General features: G+C 46.5%; 1 protein-coding gene across 11 annotated transcripts in view; it reads left to right on the top strand.

The window, feature by feature from the left end:
• Positions 1 to 3663: 3663 nt before the first annotated feature.
• The window catches only part of JADE2 (jade family PHD finger 2), a 185340-nt gene continuing 172279 nt past the window's right edge, over positions 3664 to 16724 (top strand). For 4 of the 11 annotated variants that reach the window (XM_074213540.1, XM_074213550.1, XM_074213537.1 and 1 more), the window contains exon 1: positions 5171 to 5430. The gene's annotated coding sequence lies outside the window, so the exon portion shown is untranslated. The other 7 variants (XM_074213544.1, XM_074213539.1, XM_074213541.1 and 4 more) reach the window with 5 other exon arrangements.

Below are 16724 nucleotides of genomic sequence, written 5' to 3'. Positions count from 1 at the left end.
ACCTGGGTTCATCTCTAACACTAGCTAGATGACCATCATCAGATCACTTGACTACTCTGGGAATCTGTTTCCTCTTCTGTAAAATAAGGAAATACTTAGCCTACCAAACCTTGCAGAGTTATTATGAGGAAAGGACTTTGTAAACCATAAAGAATTTATATATATATATATATATGCATATATATGTATGTATCTATGAGCTACTATTAAATCAAATAGTTTTGTCTTCTGATGGCTACTTCCAGATGAGTAAGAATTTTTTTAAAAAATTCTAAATAGCAGTCTGACCATCTCAATTGCTAATCTAACCCAATTCTTCTTCCAGGACTCAAATTACTGTTTAATAACAGAACAAGTTTTGGGAGAGGGTTACTAAGAGGTCTGGGCCATTGCTGCAGTGAATTAACTGATACCCAAGCCAAAGAAAAGGAGCAGCCTAGCTCATCACACTCTACCTTCAATTAATTAATTTCACAGCCTTTATTAAGATGCCTAATATGTGCAGGGCCCAATTTTGGGTAGTATGGGTCATAAAAATATAATTAAAACTCAGTGTTGGCCCTCAGGGGGGTTTACAATCTAACAGGGAAAATAAAACTCCGTTAACTATTCACAATAATTTTAAACTATATCAGAATATAATAAGTACAAAATGCTATTTGCAGTCCAGAGAGGAAAAGGTCATCTCCAAATCTTGAGGGATATGAAGAAGCTTCTAAGAAATGGGCTTTAGGAATGGGTAGACCTTCAAAAGGTAGAGATAATATGTGGGTGGCTAAGGAAAATTGGTAAGTGGCTACAATTTACCTAGAAAGAAAATCCTTGCCTTTGGGAAACTTTCAATTAAATTGTAAAGAAAAGACAGATGAAATTATCATAATAATAGCTGACTAATATACAAAGCTTATGAGTTACAAAGTACCTTACATATATTTTCTTCACAGCCTCTCTAGGGAGAAAAAAAAAAACACCTAGATTATTGCCTCCATTTTCCAGGTGTATAAATTGAGATCCAGAAAGGGAGTAACTTCATGCTTTAAAAAAGTTTTGTTTCTCCATCACAATAATTTCTGAAACAACTCTTGTCCTAGGTGCACCACCTTCTCCTTTGGAATTTATCTCTTCCTTGTAATAAGGAAATATAGTTAAGCAAAAATATGAAAAATAGTGACCATGTCTGCTAATAATACACACACACACACACACACACACACACACACACACACACACAGAGCACATTCTGCCCTAATAATCCCCTGCCTCTCTGCCTGGTCTCTTTCTGTTGAACTAGTACATAGGATCAGTACATATGAAAGAGAAATGGACCTGGTCTGATACATTTGTATGTCTCCCACCTAAAACTGAGACTTGCAAAACATACTTTTTTATAAATATTCATTGAACTAAATTGAATGATGAAGGTAATGATTTAAAAAATGATTCTCCTTGAGAGAATCAGAACTTTTTCTGGCAATTCAGAAAATTCTCCGTTAGGTGCAGAGAAAATATGACTGTTGTTTGTTGTTATGTTTATTATTAGAAATGATTGCATTTCTGTGTCATTCTAGCCATGAATGATGTTTACATTTTGGGAATATGGTCCTAGGGGACCTGGAAGTTGCTATATTTCCTTTCCACCTTCCCACCCTGGGAGAAATTAAGACTTAATTGGATAAATTCTAGTTGGACCCTGAAGATTCCTAGTAAATTCTGATAAAGTATGATACTGGTACTGGTTTTATGACCTCAGTGAGACTTGGGTATTCTGACTAGACTAATTTCTTTAACCTTCCAAATAGCATGGAACTAGAATATTTGAAGGGTCTTGGGATAACCAGAGTTCAGTAGGAAATCCTCACAGTTTAGAATGAGAACTCCAAATTCTAGGTGGCCTAATCAAATTGTTTGTCGACTCTTTCCTCCCTTTTACATCTAAGGGGGATGGTAATGAGCTGTGGCAGAAGGTTGCAGAGTGGCAGGTTCAAACTCAATATAGGCAAATAGTGGTGGAGGGGGCACTGAATTGGGATTTAGAGTCAAATTCTGGCTTTTTTACTTACTGGCTTTGTGATTTGGGGTAAATCATTTAACTTCCTAGAGTCTCAGTTTATTCTCCTGTTAAATGAATGTCTTCTGGTTCAGATTCTAGATCCTATGCAAAACTTTCAAATAATGAAAACTATCGAAGTTGAATATTCTACCCTTGGACTTCATATATTTTTTACCAGAGGAGATTTACAAGCAAAGGCTGGATGACTGAACTGTCAAAAATGTTGTAGAGGGGAATCTTACTCCAGTATTGATTATCAGAGCACTGGACAGAGATAGAAGGGACTTCAGAGATTATTTTCCTACCTTTATAATAAGAAATCAGAAGCCTAGAATAGTAAGAAGCAGGGTGAGGATTTTGAATCCAGATCTTATAACTCAAAATCCAGTTAACTTTCCAATCACAATAGATTGCTCTCTACAATGCTTCCTGCTCCAGAAATACTGGGATTCCATAATTTAGGTCTCCTAACTCCAGACGGATTTAAAGCAGACTAGGGTGGGGCTCTGGTTAAAGTTTTCCCTTAGACATTGGATGATGCTTTGAGACAGAGCCCCACAAGGAAGAATCCCTCTTTCCACAGAGCAGAAAGCACTAATATGACACTATTCACCTTTTTGCTATCAACTCATCCTAGTCTAACCAACCAACGTGGTACAGGAGGTTAAGAAGGTACTTTTCCATTGCAAAAGACTGAGGCCCTTCAAGATCACCTCTAATAGGGAAACAAAGACCCTGAGGGGGTGAGTCAATAAGGACAGAGGTTTGGTTTTTTTTAAAGGAATCAGCTACATTCCTTTCTACTTGTTGACCTTGGGTATATGGAAATCAATTTACAGTTTTAGGCACATAAAAGATGCTCCTCTTTGACAATGTTTTTGATTTCCCTTCCAAGGTTATCCCTGCTTTTCCCCTCCTCTCTTTAGATATGGAGCAGACCCAAGCTTGTTGGAGTTTTTGTGAATGAAGAAGTCAAACGTTGCCTTTGAGATTATATTTTTCTTATTGCAAAATTTGCTTGTTTTATCATCCATCATTTTGGCCTTTGTTGTGTCGACAAGTTGTCCTGTTAGAGGATCTGTGCTGTTATTATCAGTTTGTTTATCATTGGATTTATTTCTCCTATAAGCCAATGTGTTCATAACATTCCATCAGAGAATCTTCCTAATTGTCACATAAATGTCATCTTATGTAAATTGAATATCTATCTTCAGGAAGGGAATTGAAGACCATAAACAACTTTCTAAGAGACTGTCCTTCCCATCGCAGTTCACAAATCTTTCCTCCTCCTCCTCCTCCTCCTCCAAGGGAAGGGAGTTCTTTTCGAATTACTGGATCATCTTGAGGTGAAGCCAAAAGGGGAAGGAAAGAAAGTTGTGTTTTGGTGTCCGGAGAAGCTCCGAGTCCTCACGTTGGGGGCGGGGAAGGCTTCTCCTCCCCACACAGTGGGTGTGAACGGGGCGAGGAGAGGGTGGGGATGGGGGACGCCGGAGCAGGTTGTGGGGCCCCGCGGCCCCCATTAATAACAGTTCTTCCTAGAGGGAAGGGAGACTCGCAGGCGGGCGGGCGGGCGGGCGGGCAGGGGTGGGTGTGGCCAGGCAGATACTGGAAGCGCCACGGCTTTCATCCGCAAACAGACTGGCAGGCCCACAGCCCTGGGAGCTCTTCTAGAAAACAGCCAGCGACTCAAGTGCATTGTTTGTGCACTACAAGGTCAAGTCTGGAAGCAGAAGGTGGCTCTGGAGAGGAGGAGGGGAGCAGGAGTCGGGGGAGGGGGCGGGAGCCGGGACAGGGCCGTCCAGCTTCCTTTTAAAGAGCACACACTTAGAAGTTGGGTTTTTTTAACCCTTTAGGGAACTGGGGTAGGGGGTTGGGAAGAAGTGGGATGGGGTGAGCGAAGGGGCGGGGTCACACAAGGGCAACCGAAGCTGGGGCTAGGACGAGATTCACGCCTCCCCACCCCCACCCGCCTCCCGCCCTCCGGATGTGAAGCCGGGGAACCGCAGCCAAGGGGGCTCCCCTACCTAGCCGGGTCTCCCTCTCATCTTTTCTTCAAGCGGCCCCCCAACTTCTCGTACCCCTCCCCCCAAGAAGTTCGTGCCGGGGGGCTGGGGAAGGAGCACCCCTCTGCGCTCCCTGGTGGCCGCCGCCGCCTCCGGGTGATCCCCGCCCCCCCGCCCCGGCCTTTCCTAAAGCGCGGGGCTGCGGGTCCGGGGGCTTTCCGCGCCCGCCCACCGGGCGGGAGGGGGCTTATCCAGGCCAGCCCTGGTGCCCGGCGTGTGTCCCTTCCGATCCGAGCTGTGCAAAGAAACGTATTTTTGACGCAGGGAGAAATGGCAAATTTTAAGTACGTCATTAATATGGCGCCAAAAGATTTTTTTTAAGTATAAGCTTTTTTTTTAAAGGTTGCGGGAAGGGAGGAGGGGGAGGGGCACCGCCCGGGCCGGGAGATCCGCTGTGCGCGCGCGCATGTCTGAAATAAAGTGCGCTGCTGTTGTGTGTGCATGTACGTGTGGTGTGTGTGCGTGTGTGTGTGTGTGTGTGTGTGTGTGTGTGTGTGTGTGTGTGTGTGTGTGTGTGTGAGCGGGGATCGTTGCGAAACTGATCAAGGCCAACTTGCCCGGAGTGCGATCAGTCCGCTGCTCCCCGCGGCCGCGGCGCAGGAGGAGGGAGGACAGGCCGGGGAGAACCCTCGGCCCGCCGGGGCCGGGGACAGGGAGGGAACGCGACATACGCGCAACACAATACAGCACACACACACACGCACACACGCTCCCGGAGATGGGGCTGTGCTACCTGGACTCGCAGCAGCCCTGGAGGGCGAGGTGGGGGGTGGGGGGCGGGGGAAGGAGGAAAATTAAGAAAGAAGATCTGAGTGAATAAGGGGGAAAAGTGGCTACTCCCCTTTCCTCCCCCCCAACACTTTTTTTTCTGAAGAGATCACAAGGAAGTCTTGGTTTAAAAAGAAACAGAAACATACACAGGGGTGGTGGATTGTGCAGAGCGAGGCTATCGCAGTTGGAAGCAATTTTTTGGAAGGGGGGGGCATTCGCATCTATGGAGTTACTTTGAATTCGCTCCCAGGCTGGAGGAGGCATCTGAGGAGCCAGCGGGGTACGGTCCCCAGCTGTTTGGGGGGGGGGGTCTAGCCGGCTGGTTTTATTTTTTATTTTTGCACTGATAAGTGGCTGATGATCCGCCCGCTGCTGTCTCCGGGCCCCCTCCCCCAAGGTGCTTTAATTTCGGGAGCATCCCTTTCTCCCTCCCCCCTGCCCTTCCTGTCCTCCTAACCTGAGGGGATCTCAACTCTGGAGGACGCCTCCCCGCAAGGTAAAACCGAACTGGAGCTGCTGTTGCTACCGCCGCCGCCGCCGCTGCTGGTGAGCAGGGCTGTGGGGATGGGGATGAATGGATGCGCGTCACAGCCATTCCAGGCTTTATTGTGGATTTATTTTATTTTTGCAGCGGATCCGCGGTCGACTTCTCCTTCCTCTCCCGCGCCTCTCCCTCTTCCCCGCTCTTCTCTGTCCTTGGGGCTCATCTTCTTTTCCTCCTCCATCTCATCTCTCTCCTAGTTGCATTCTCTCTCTCTCTCTCTCTCTCTCTCTCTCTCTCTCTCTCTCTCTCTCTCTCTCTCTCCCCTCTCTCTCTCTCTCTGAAGGAAGCTGGTGCGAGCGGGGGGGGGGGGCGGTGGGGATGCACAGCATAGCGAGGGAGAGATTGCGCATGTTGGTCAGTCCTGTTTTAAAGAGTACTGTACCGGGAGGCAGAGAGGGGAGGCATGTAAACAACAACTTTTAGAAGGGTGAGCTTTAAAAACCTTCCTTATTAATGACTGCGGCAAATCCACCCCGGGGGCCGGGCCAGGGGGCAGGGATGGGGGGTGGGGGGCTGTGGAGGGCTAGGGGCCGGGGGCGGTGCAGCCGGGGGCGGGGGGGGGGAGACTGGAGGTGGTTCGGGCTTGGTAGGAGATTACAACTTGGGCCGGCGGGAGCAGGGTTCGAACTGGAGCCGAGCCTGGCTTTGGGCGGCGGGGCCGGGAGTCGGGGAGAGGAAGGTGTGCTGGCGAGGCGGGCGGGCAGGAAAGCGAGCTAGAAGGCGAGCGAGCTGGCGGGAGAGATGGAGAGGGACGGCAGGCGGGCTGCGTGTGCGGGAGGAGGCCGGGGTGGGGACCCGGGGGCTCGGAGCCCGCCCGACCCGAGTCTCATTTTGCTGATACGCAGCACGTCCCGGGCGCCCGGGTGTTCGGGCTTTGGCTGGTGCACATGACCCTCGGCTCACGTGCTGGGGGCTCTCGCGCCGCCCAGATACCTTTCTCCTCCGCTTTGCGCTGGCTTCCCCCCACGCCCCCTTATTCTGCCTCGCCTTCGGCCCCCGTCCCACCCCGAGCCCAGGCCGGACGGCTTTCCCGAGTACTTGCACTCCGAGCCCTGGAGGCTGGAGCAGGAGGGTGTGGGGGGTGCGGATCGAAGGGGAGGAAAAAGATCCTCGGTGTTTGGGGTGGGCGGCACTGCCCAGGTAAGCGGACGACCGGCCGGCTAGCGGCTGACCGGTGCTGACGCCCCTTGGGAGGGGCTGCGGCCCAGGCGTGGGGGCGGCGGGGTCCCGGGGTGGCGCGCGCGTGTCCCCCGCCCCCTGCCCCCGGCAGCCGCGTGAGGGCCGGGCGGGCGCGAGGAGCTAGGCTGGGAGTGCAGTGGAAATGTACCCGCGGCGGCGGCGGCGGCGGCGGCGGCGGCGGCGGGCGTGCGCAGCTGAGGGGCCTGACTGTAGGGGGCGTGGCTGTTTACCTTCCTGCTAACTCACCGTTTGCATCCCGCTTCTCGGGGGCGGCGCCCCCTGCCCGGCTCCCCTTCCCTCGGCGTTCTCTCCAGGTTCCCACCTCCAGGGAGGATGGAGCGGCCGAGGCGCGGCCTGGGACGCCCGGACTGCCCCCCTTGCTGTTACCTCCTCCCCGCCCCCCAAAAAAGAAGGAAGAAGATTACAGGGAGCTGGGATCCTGAGGAAATCCCACCTGATTAAAACCCAGTCCCACACCCGCCCCGCTGCGGCAATGTCACCGAGGAGCTCCTCCATCCCAGTTTCCTGCAGTTGTGTCTTTTAGACTTCCATTCCTTTCCTTTCCTTTTTTCCTTCCCTCCCTCCCTTCTTTCCTTCCTTCGTTTCTCCCTCCTTCCTTCCCTCGCTCCTTCCTCCCCTCTTTCCTTCCTTCCTTCCTTCCTTCCTTCCTCCCTCCCTTCCTCCCTTCCTCCCTCCCTTCTTCCTTCCTTCCCTCCCTCCTTCCTCCCCTCCTTCCTTCCTGCCTTGCTTCCTTCCTTCCTTCCTCCCTCCCTTCTTCCTTCCTTCCCTCCCTCCTTCCTCCCCTCCTTCCTTCCTGCCTTGCTTCCTTCCTTCCTTCCTCCCTCCCTTCTTCCTTCCCTCCCTCCTTCCTCCCCTCCTTCCTTCCTGCCTTGCTTCCTTCCTTCCTTCCTTCCTCCCTCCCTTCTTCCTTCCTTCCCTCCCTCCTTCCTCCCCTCCTTCCTTCCTGCCTTCCTTCCTTCCCTCCTCCCTCCCACACTCAGAGGTTTTCTCTCCCTCTCTCCTCCCGGGTTGATGCTCTCAGCTCTGTTGTAGCCCTCTCCACTTCCCAAGTGCTTCTGCCCTCTCCGTCACCCTGGTCATCCTACCCGATGCCACAGGATTGGTACTTGTGGCAAGCGAGGCCATTGCCGAGTCTTCACAAACAAGGAGCCAATATTGTGCCTCGTGTGGTGTCTCCTTCACCCCCCCCCCCAGCAGTCTGCTCACCGAGGGAAGGGGATGTCTGTGAGACAGGAAGAAACAGCCCTGTGAAACATGCCTTCTAGGGTTCACTGCCTCCCACTGGTCCTGGAGACAACCCTTCCCTCCTCCACCCTGTCAACTCTGGGGTTTCTCCGAGATAGTCACAGCACACACATTCTTTTTCTCTGATTACCCCTTTGTGAGACACCCCTCCCAATTCTGCCTATCACCAAGCAGCCAACTCTCACTGAAGGTGTTAGGCATGCCCATCCTCTGGCACAGCCTTATACCACCATTCTCTGACTAGGCTTGTTGACTCCCTGAGGCTTGGTTCACCACCAGGACCCACCTTCCCTCCAAAGCCCTCTGCCTTCTCCCCTCTTCTTTCCTACTGAACTCCCTTCTTGCACAGACCCGCCTCCTGACTCCTGTGGGCTGAATCATGCCAGCTTGTTCTCCCATTCCTTTCCTCTAGGGGCAAGCTGGAGGCACCAGAGATGCAGCTTGTGCACTTTTCAAAAGATTGGCAGAGGGCCCCCTGCCCCGGCGCATATGTATTTCTGTAACGCTTGCTGTTCCATGAGGGACTAAGGGCAGTGACCCACTGGCACCTGGCTCTTCCTCATCCTGCTCTATTCTTTAGCAAAAGCAAAACACAACCTGCTTCTGATTTAGTTTGGAGACTGGGTCTTGCACCCCTTTGGACTCTTATCTGAGGAGATAAAAAAAAAATTACCTTCTAGAAGCTACAACTTTTGAGAAATTTGGTGAAGAAAAATGTCAGGAGCTCAGTTTCTACTGATTAAGGAATCTCCTCAATGATTCCAGGGGCAGACTCACAAGACCCTGGCCCTGAACCCATACTCAAATGGGGCTTTTCCCCTGCTCTGAAGTGGCTCAGATCCTTTCTGTTGGCATGTCAGCCAGCTCTTTTGAAAGTGGGGGACTATTTCCCAAGAGCTGACCAGAGTTCAGCCTCAGGCTGCAATAAACTTGCTAGAGAAAGAAGGAGCCATATTTTTGTTAAATAGTGATATTGCTGTTCACAGCTGGGGTACAGGTTCCCTTTCTCTGAAATTGCTTTCAGTTAATGTTTGAAAACTGGAGCCTGACAGGTAGTCCCTGGGTAAATAGCCACAGGCAAGGCAATGAGATTAACCCCCCCCCCTTTGGTAATATTCCCAGTAGGACACTTGGCTGAAGTTCTCAGGTGTTAGGAAGTGCCAATTTGACCTGTTTAGTTTGTTCCTAAGAAATTCAGGGTACAGAGGTTTCCTCCACCTTGGCCTTAGTTAGCATTCAGGTTTAGTGCATAGCCTGGGTTGATATCTCAGATTTGGGTTTGTGGGAGAACTAGATTGCTCAGAATAAAATAATAACAAGGGAAACCAATGAGTAATAAAACCCTGTCTGCTGTCTGGGCAAAGATGAGGACAGAAATGTGTAAGTGCTACTGTTTAGATTAAAGAGCCTTTAAAGTCAGCATGTAAGTAGACTATCAGACCCAGAGTGGAAGGCCATCTAGTCCAATTTACACCAATCAATCAACTCCTACAAGATTAGAGATTAGAGACACTGCACTAAGCACTGAGGATCAAAAAAAAAAAAAGAAATCCTTTTTAACATACCTAACAAGTGGTCACCCAATCTTTACCTGAAGACCTGAAGTGAGGAGCAAGCCCTCTTCTTGAGGCAGCCCATTTCTTTTTTTTTTACAACTTTTTTTTTTTAGGTTTTTGCAAGGCAAATGGGGTTAAGTGGCTTGCCCAAGACCACACAGCTAGGTAATTATTAAGTGTCTGAGACCGGATTTGAACCCAGGTACTCCTGACTCCAAAGCCAGTGCTGCTTTATCCATTACGCCACCCCTAGGTAGTCCATTTCACATTTGTGTATCTCTATTTTTTTAGGAAGATCTTCCTAACATGAAACCCAGATTTTTCCTCTTTTCAACTTCTTTCCATTACTCCGGGTTCTGCCCTCTGACTGGAAGGCAGACTGAACTAGATTAATCCTGAATGCTCTCTCCACCCCTTCATTTTCCAGATGAAAAAAATGAGGACAAGAGAAGGGAAGGATGTGATCAAGGTCATACAATACAGCTAGTGATAGAACCAGGATGGCCTTTCCTCCAATCCACTTATTGAGAAAGTTTGCATTTAAAAGATAAACATTTTTTGTTTTGTTTTACTTGGGTTAATTTTGGGTATTTCAGTTGCTTCAATTGTTACTGTTGTTTTGAGTTTCAGCTGCAAATATCTCCAAAAGGGAAGCACTTGTTTTGGTCCCTGAGACAAGCAATAATAAATGTTTGTTTTGAGGGTGTTTGGCTGAGGTTCCTGTTGGCACTTAAAGAGGCAAAGTAGGTGATGTTTGGGCCCAGCATGGACCAAATGTTCCCACAATATTTTTCTCATCCCAAGAGAGAGTTTTGCTTTCCTAATTTTCTTAAATAAATGAACAGTAAGTAGCACAATCACAAATTGTGCACAATACCAGAGGTACAAATTGAGCCTGACAAAAAGTAAGTTGACATTTGGTGGCTGGTGTTGGTGTAACATCATACCAGAACCAGACAAACCATTCATAAACCATTAAACTGGGGCTAACATTTAGATTCATTGTATTGGCTTTTCCATCCCTGGGTGTTCTGGTTTTGCTATTTGTAGGCAACCAGACTAGAGAAACTCTACTTTGTCTTTATAGTTGAATGGGACCCAAAGCCTTGAAACTCCCTAGGCTAAAGTTGCCTACCTTGAACTGGGCCGGAATCCATTTCTCACACAATTCCAAGGATACTAATTCTACAGTCTGAGACTTCTCATACCAACTTATTTCCCTGTAGCCTCGAAAATAATCACACACCATCATTAATTATTCTTTCACAAACTAGTTGGAAATATTCAACAACTATTAGATTTACTAATATGGCATGCCATCAGTCTGGCTTCTCATTCTACTTCACTCAGTCATCCCTGTATACCTAGGGAACCAGATCTTGCTTACTATTGTGCCAAACTGGTTCAGGGGAAAGCAATGATTATTTCTTACATATTGGTGGGGAGTTAATAATTTCTAACTGGAAACACCTTGCAGCTCTGGTATAACACTATGTTCTGCAGAGTCCATCACTAGAGAACAGTGTCTAGGACATACTCTAAGACTCCTTCAGTCAATTAGCAAGCATTTAATTGTCGTCTATTAGCCTAGCCCTGTGCATTGAGAATTCCAAGAAAGGCAAAAACTATCCATACTCTCGATGAGCTGACATTCTAATGGCAGAGACAATATAGAGAGGTTAAATGGGGGTAATCACAGAAAGAAGGAATCAGTATTAAAGGACCCTGGGAAAAGTTGCTTGTAGAGCAGAATTTAGTTGGATCTTGAAGGCAGCCACTGAGGCCAGGACTCAAGAAATGAGAGAGAATTCCAAGTGTGGGGAATAATGACTAGTTCGGTGTAGAAGGAGTTGTGCTTTGTACAAGGATTGGCAAGGAGACTGGGTAGGAGATTGCAGAATTCATGATGGGGTAGAAGGTAAAAGAAGACGGGAACCACTGGAAGGGGGTGTGACCTGGTCAGACCCGAGCTTTAGGAATATCAGTGTGACACCTTAGTGAAGAATGACTTGAGTCATGGGAATAACCAGCAGGCTGTGATAATGCAGGAGGCATGGGTTGATGAATGGTTGAAGCAGAGTGGTAGTACTGTAGCAGGAGAGAAGGGGGCCTAAAGGTAAAAATAATAGGACTTGACAACAGATTGGCTATGGGGGTAAGATAGAGTGAGGAGTTAAGGGTGACCTCTAGGTTATGAATCTGGATGATTGGGAGGATGGTGGTACCCTTGATAGTAATGAAGAACTCAGAAAGAGGAGAGGGTTTGAGGAGGAAAATAATGAGTTTAGTTTTGGACTTGATGAATTTAAGATGTCAGTTGGAAATGTGAGGTGGAAGGTCAGGAGATAGGTTAAATTTGACTTAAGTAGTTTTGGAAATCATCAGTATATGGAATGGAATTGAGGTATCAGTATGAAGAGACTTTTCCTATTAGTCATTCAAAAGTGAAATGGAATGAGTAACACCTCACCAGAGGTCTTCACATGAGATTCCATGACACCCTCCTCACCCACCCCCACCCCTGTTTATTGGGGATATTGGAGAGGAAATTCTGTTCAGGTCTGGGATTGAACTCAATGATCTCTGAAGTCTCCTCAAACAAACTGAGTTGGTGAAACTGCCAGGTGGTCCCCATTTACCTCTGAAACCCACATGACACTGTGGAGCAGAGATCAGTAGAAGAGCCCTTAGTTGAGGAAGACTTTACTTAAATGGGAATTTGGGCTTTGAGCCATAAAATTTGCTTGTTGGCTTCAGAGCATAGTGTCAGAAAGCCAAAGAACTCCATCCTGGCCTTACTCCAAGAGTGATGGAAAGCCCTGCTGAATTGGGCTCAGGGCTGATCTGTAGTACTCGAGATTTGGGAGAGATATATTATGGCCTCCCACTTTTTCCTCTTTTTTTTTTCTTTTTAGTTTTTGCAAGGCAAATGGGGTTAAGTGGCTTGCCCAAGGCCACACAGCTAGGTAATTATTGTCTGAAGTCTGATTTGAACTCAGGTACTCCTGACTCCAGGGCCAGTGCTCTATCCACATAGCTGCCCCTTTTCCCTCCTTTTGACTGGAAAACTATAGCTTACCTTGCGCATGCATTCCTATCTGGATGTATGATAGGAAATAGAAAAGGAGGACTATTTCCTAGCCTCTGTGACTGAGTTGGGTGGGGGGAAGAGGGGAGAAGGTTAGAACTGGGAGAATCTTCAGCAGAGCCTCAAAGTGTAGAAGCAGGACCAAGAGATCTTCAGAGACATTGTTAAATGTTTACTAAGCTGTTTTCCAAACCACAATTATTGTCTCCAGGAAGATATTAGAGTTAATGAGGTATACGAAAGATTGGGGTCTCTGACCCCCATCATAAAGTGTTTTAAGAATATACAGGTCTCATTTTCTGCGTAATTCCATCCTTCCTATCACAAAGGGCTCCCAAGAACAGGTTTGCCCCATCGAAATAGCATTAAATTGTATTAACATCTTATTCAGTCTTTCCTGGCATGGTCAGAGAGAGTTTTGTTTCTTTTAAAAAGATTGTGTCTGGAATTGTAAATTATCTCCTCAAATGGCTTTATTTTTAAAAAGAAAGGCAGACATTACTCCCAAGTTTCATGGAAGGCATCTGTCCCCCCACCCTTTCCCATGGGAAGGAACAAGAGGGAAGCTTGAATTTGGGGTCATTTTCATGTGTTCAGGGAGGGGAGCAGCAACCACAGCCTAAAGGTCTGAAAAGCCTACAGTTTAGCCCAGTCTACTGGAGGGTGTTCTTGGGTATGCTTGTGGCTGGGTTTTTGAGTTTATTTGGGGAAAGGCCTTTCAAAGGGGCCTGGAACTGGGAAGCTGATGGCTCTGTAAACATTTCAGAAACAGCCGAAGTCCACAAAAGGGGCTCCAGCTAAGATGGGCAGCCCTTGGTGGCCATGACTGCTCCATGCCAAGAGAACATCTACCCCCAAATTGTAGCCCTGTTACTTAGTTGACGTTGATAACTAGCCAAGAACTTGACCAAATAAAACCAAATAGAAAATATTTGGGAGCCTGCTCCAGAAATGTGGTGAAGCCCATGTAAACCATGAGAGAGTCAGTCCTGTTCCTCCTATCCCTGCTGTGGCCCATTCTCATGGACCAGGCAGTGAGAGCCCATCCTGAATCACTGAGGGTAGAGAGAGACCACCCTAAGATCCTGTAGAAGTGATAACTAGCCATGTGATGCAGAGGACAGTCCAGAACTTCAGGTAGAAGTGATGACAGGTGCCATGAGCCCAGGTAGAAATGTGGATACCCTGGAATGAAGGGCTGGCAGAGAAAACACACATCAACAGAATTGAAAAGGGCATAGGATCATCATTGTCCAATTAGAGGATATCATTCAGACTCTTCCATTTTATAGATGGGTAAACTGAGGCTCAAGGGGACCCAGAATTACCTGCGTTTTGAATATTAGTGAGTTGTAAGGCTCAGACTTGAGATCCAGGAATATTTCCATGCTCCAGAAATCAAGTTCAACTTCCTCCTAAAGATGGAGAATGGAGAAAAGTGAAGTTCTGAGAAGGAAGGGTGAGACAGTATCATAAACAAGTTCACGTACTTGGGCCAGGCAACACAGAGCTTTGTTTCCTGTGTTTTAGTAAAAGGAAGGCTCTTGCATCAGGACAGGATCACACCTTAGAGAAGTGTGCTTTTGTGTTTTTCACTTTGAAGGATTCATAAAGTCCAGTGGGCAGAAATATTTATTTCCATCTCCACATAATTGTGCATGAGTGTGCATTTAAATCTAATGAAATCTATCAACAATCATTTATTAAATGCTACCATATACCAGGCACTCTGCTGGTGATAAAAAGACAACGATGAAATAGCCACTCTAGCTAAATATAGATTGATAGAGATAGGGATAGGACCTGTGATTTCCTTATCTAGACAGCTCCCAGGTGAAGAAATTCTGTCCACCCATTAGCCCCTCCTGGAACTCTCAGTTTTGAAGCTGTCAGGATCCCTGAGATCGAGGGATGATGCACAGCCTACCTATATAGATGTAGGTAGACTTTGCCATATTGGTATTAGATGTAGAACAGGATTCCAGTTGCACCACCTTGTTAGAGGAATATTGACAAACATAACCCACCAGACAACTTGAGCTGTTCCGAAGAACCTATCAGTGAAGAATTGTAACCTAATCAGAAAAAAAGCAGTTGGAGGAACTGGGAATTCCATTTTAGGGGAGAAAAGATTTGAGGGGAACACAGGACAGCACTCTTCTTTCATCTGAAGGATTATGTGGAAAAAGGATTATGTGTAGCTCCAAAGGGCTTAATAGCAGATTGAGATCATGGGGAGGCAAAATGTAGGCATAATAGAAGAATCCACTCTCTAATAATTAAAGTTTTTCCAGCAAAGAAATAGTTTCGTTGTCACATAGTTTTTTTCAGAGACCACATGACTCTGTCATGGCTTTTTTTTGTTGGTGATTCTAGTAATTATTTTGGAGCTTTTCCCAAGAGGTAATGATTTCTGAAAGTTCAAAAACCCTTCCTTCAGGATTTTCTTAAGCAATCTTTGATATTTTTTATTCCAACCCTCTCTCTCAACAGGAAGGAACTTAGTGGAGAAAAGGAGTTTGTCCAAGGACACACTTTGGTAGCATAATAACAGAACTAGATTTTAGAAACATCCTTTAATCCTTTATTATTTCTCTACTATATATTATGTCCAAGTCTAGAGCTTATTCCTTAGACTAAAGTGAAAATGTGCTGGGGGAGGGGGAGAAGGGAGCACAACAATTTCCCCATACTTCAGTCTGATAGAAATTATTAGTAGCTAATCCTTCAATTCAAAATCACAGACATTTATTTATCACCTGCTTTGGGCTGAACGTTTTACCAAGGCACTGAAGATGGAGATATCCCACTCCTCCACCTCCTGTCCTTCCTAGTCATTGCTCTCAAGTGGCTTCACTGTACTGGGGAGTAGATTTGGATGCCTGGAAGGGAGGAAAATGATTCTGGGCTGCCTCAAGTGATGGACTGTTTCTGTGACTATAGATAGAATGAGCCCTTAGGTTGTGAAAAAGTTGGAGAGATATTTGGAAAACTGTTCAAAGGGAAAACACACCGGTAAAAAGGCAAGCCATCTTTTCTGCAAAGCCTAGTAATTATTTTAATTAAGCCACCACAAAATATACTCTGTTTAATCGCCTTCATTTGGATAACACATGTACTCTTGAATGTTTCCCCAAGTACTTCAGAAATATCCAGTGGTTTCTCTGCTGGAAGGTAGAAGCCAGGTTAGGTACTGTGTAAATTGGGACAGGCGTATACAGATGATGTAATAACCAGCTTGGAGTACCTGAAAGGTCATTTTTCAGAAGATAGAGCCTCCCCTGAGGACAGAGTAAGAGAAGCCTTAGGGACGTGGATTTAGGTACAAAGTAGAATTTAGGTTAAAGCTCTGGGTTGAAAGTCTTATAACTAAGTAAAAATTTTAGGAACTTAGAATCCCAGAATCTGAGAGTTGTCAGGGAGCTTGAGATACCATCCCATACATGAATAGGAATCCTCCAGTATATCATCCTTGAGAAGGTCATGCAACTTCTGCTTGCAGATCCCCAGTAAAGTTCAGCTCACTGACTCAGCCCATTCTATTCTGGACCAGCTCCAATTGTTAGAAGTTTTTCCTTTAGGTTTCTGCAAAACTTTACTTCTCTAACACACCTATTCTTCTGCCCGTGTTCTGCCCTCCCACCCAGGCAAATTACAACCCCTCATATATTTGACTATAGCTTATCATATGTGCCTAATGACTTTTCTTCTCCAGGCTAAATATCCCTAGTTCCTTCAGATTTCTTCCTAAATTGCTTAATGTCAAGTTCCTTGGCTTTTCTGGATTTACCTCCTCAGCCCTTGTCCCCTTTCTTGAATCAGATGATTGATAAACTTTCTCAAATAAGCCCCAAACTGAGTAGGGTATTTTAAGTGTGATCTTAGGTGGGCAGCTGTTTGCTTACCAAGCCAAGGATTATATTAACTTTGTTGACTTCTGTGTCAAACTATTGCATATTGAACTAAAATCCCCAGATTTTTTTTCATAAGAATTCTTGTCTAGCCATACTGTTTTCTTTATGTACTTGTGCAGAGAACTTCACTTTTATCTTAGTTAAATTTCATTTAATAAGATTTTGTCTATCATTCTAGCCTATTGAGATATTTGTGGGTCCTGATTCCTTTATCCAACATCATTGTTAGTGCTTTCAGCTTTGTTTCAACTAACAAAAAAAAATGCTGTTATTGATTTAAAAAAAAAAATGTT

The sequence above is a fragment of the Macrotis lagotis genome, chromosome 1 (assembly GCF_037893015.1).
Source record: "Macrotis lagotis isolate mMagLag1 chromosome 1, bilby.v1.9.chrom.fasta, whole genome shotgun sequence".
NCBI lineage: Eukaryota > Metazoa > Chordata > Mammalia > Peramelemorphia > Peramelidae > Macrotis > Macrotis lagotis.
The sequence above is the reverse complement of the archived record's forward strand: the minus strand, read 5'-3'. Positions and strand labels throughout refer to the sequence as shown.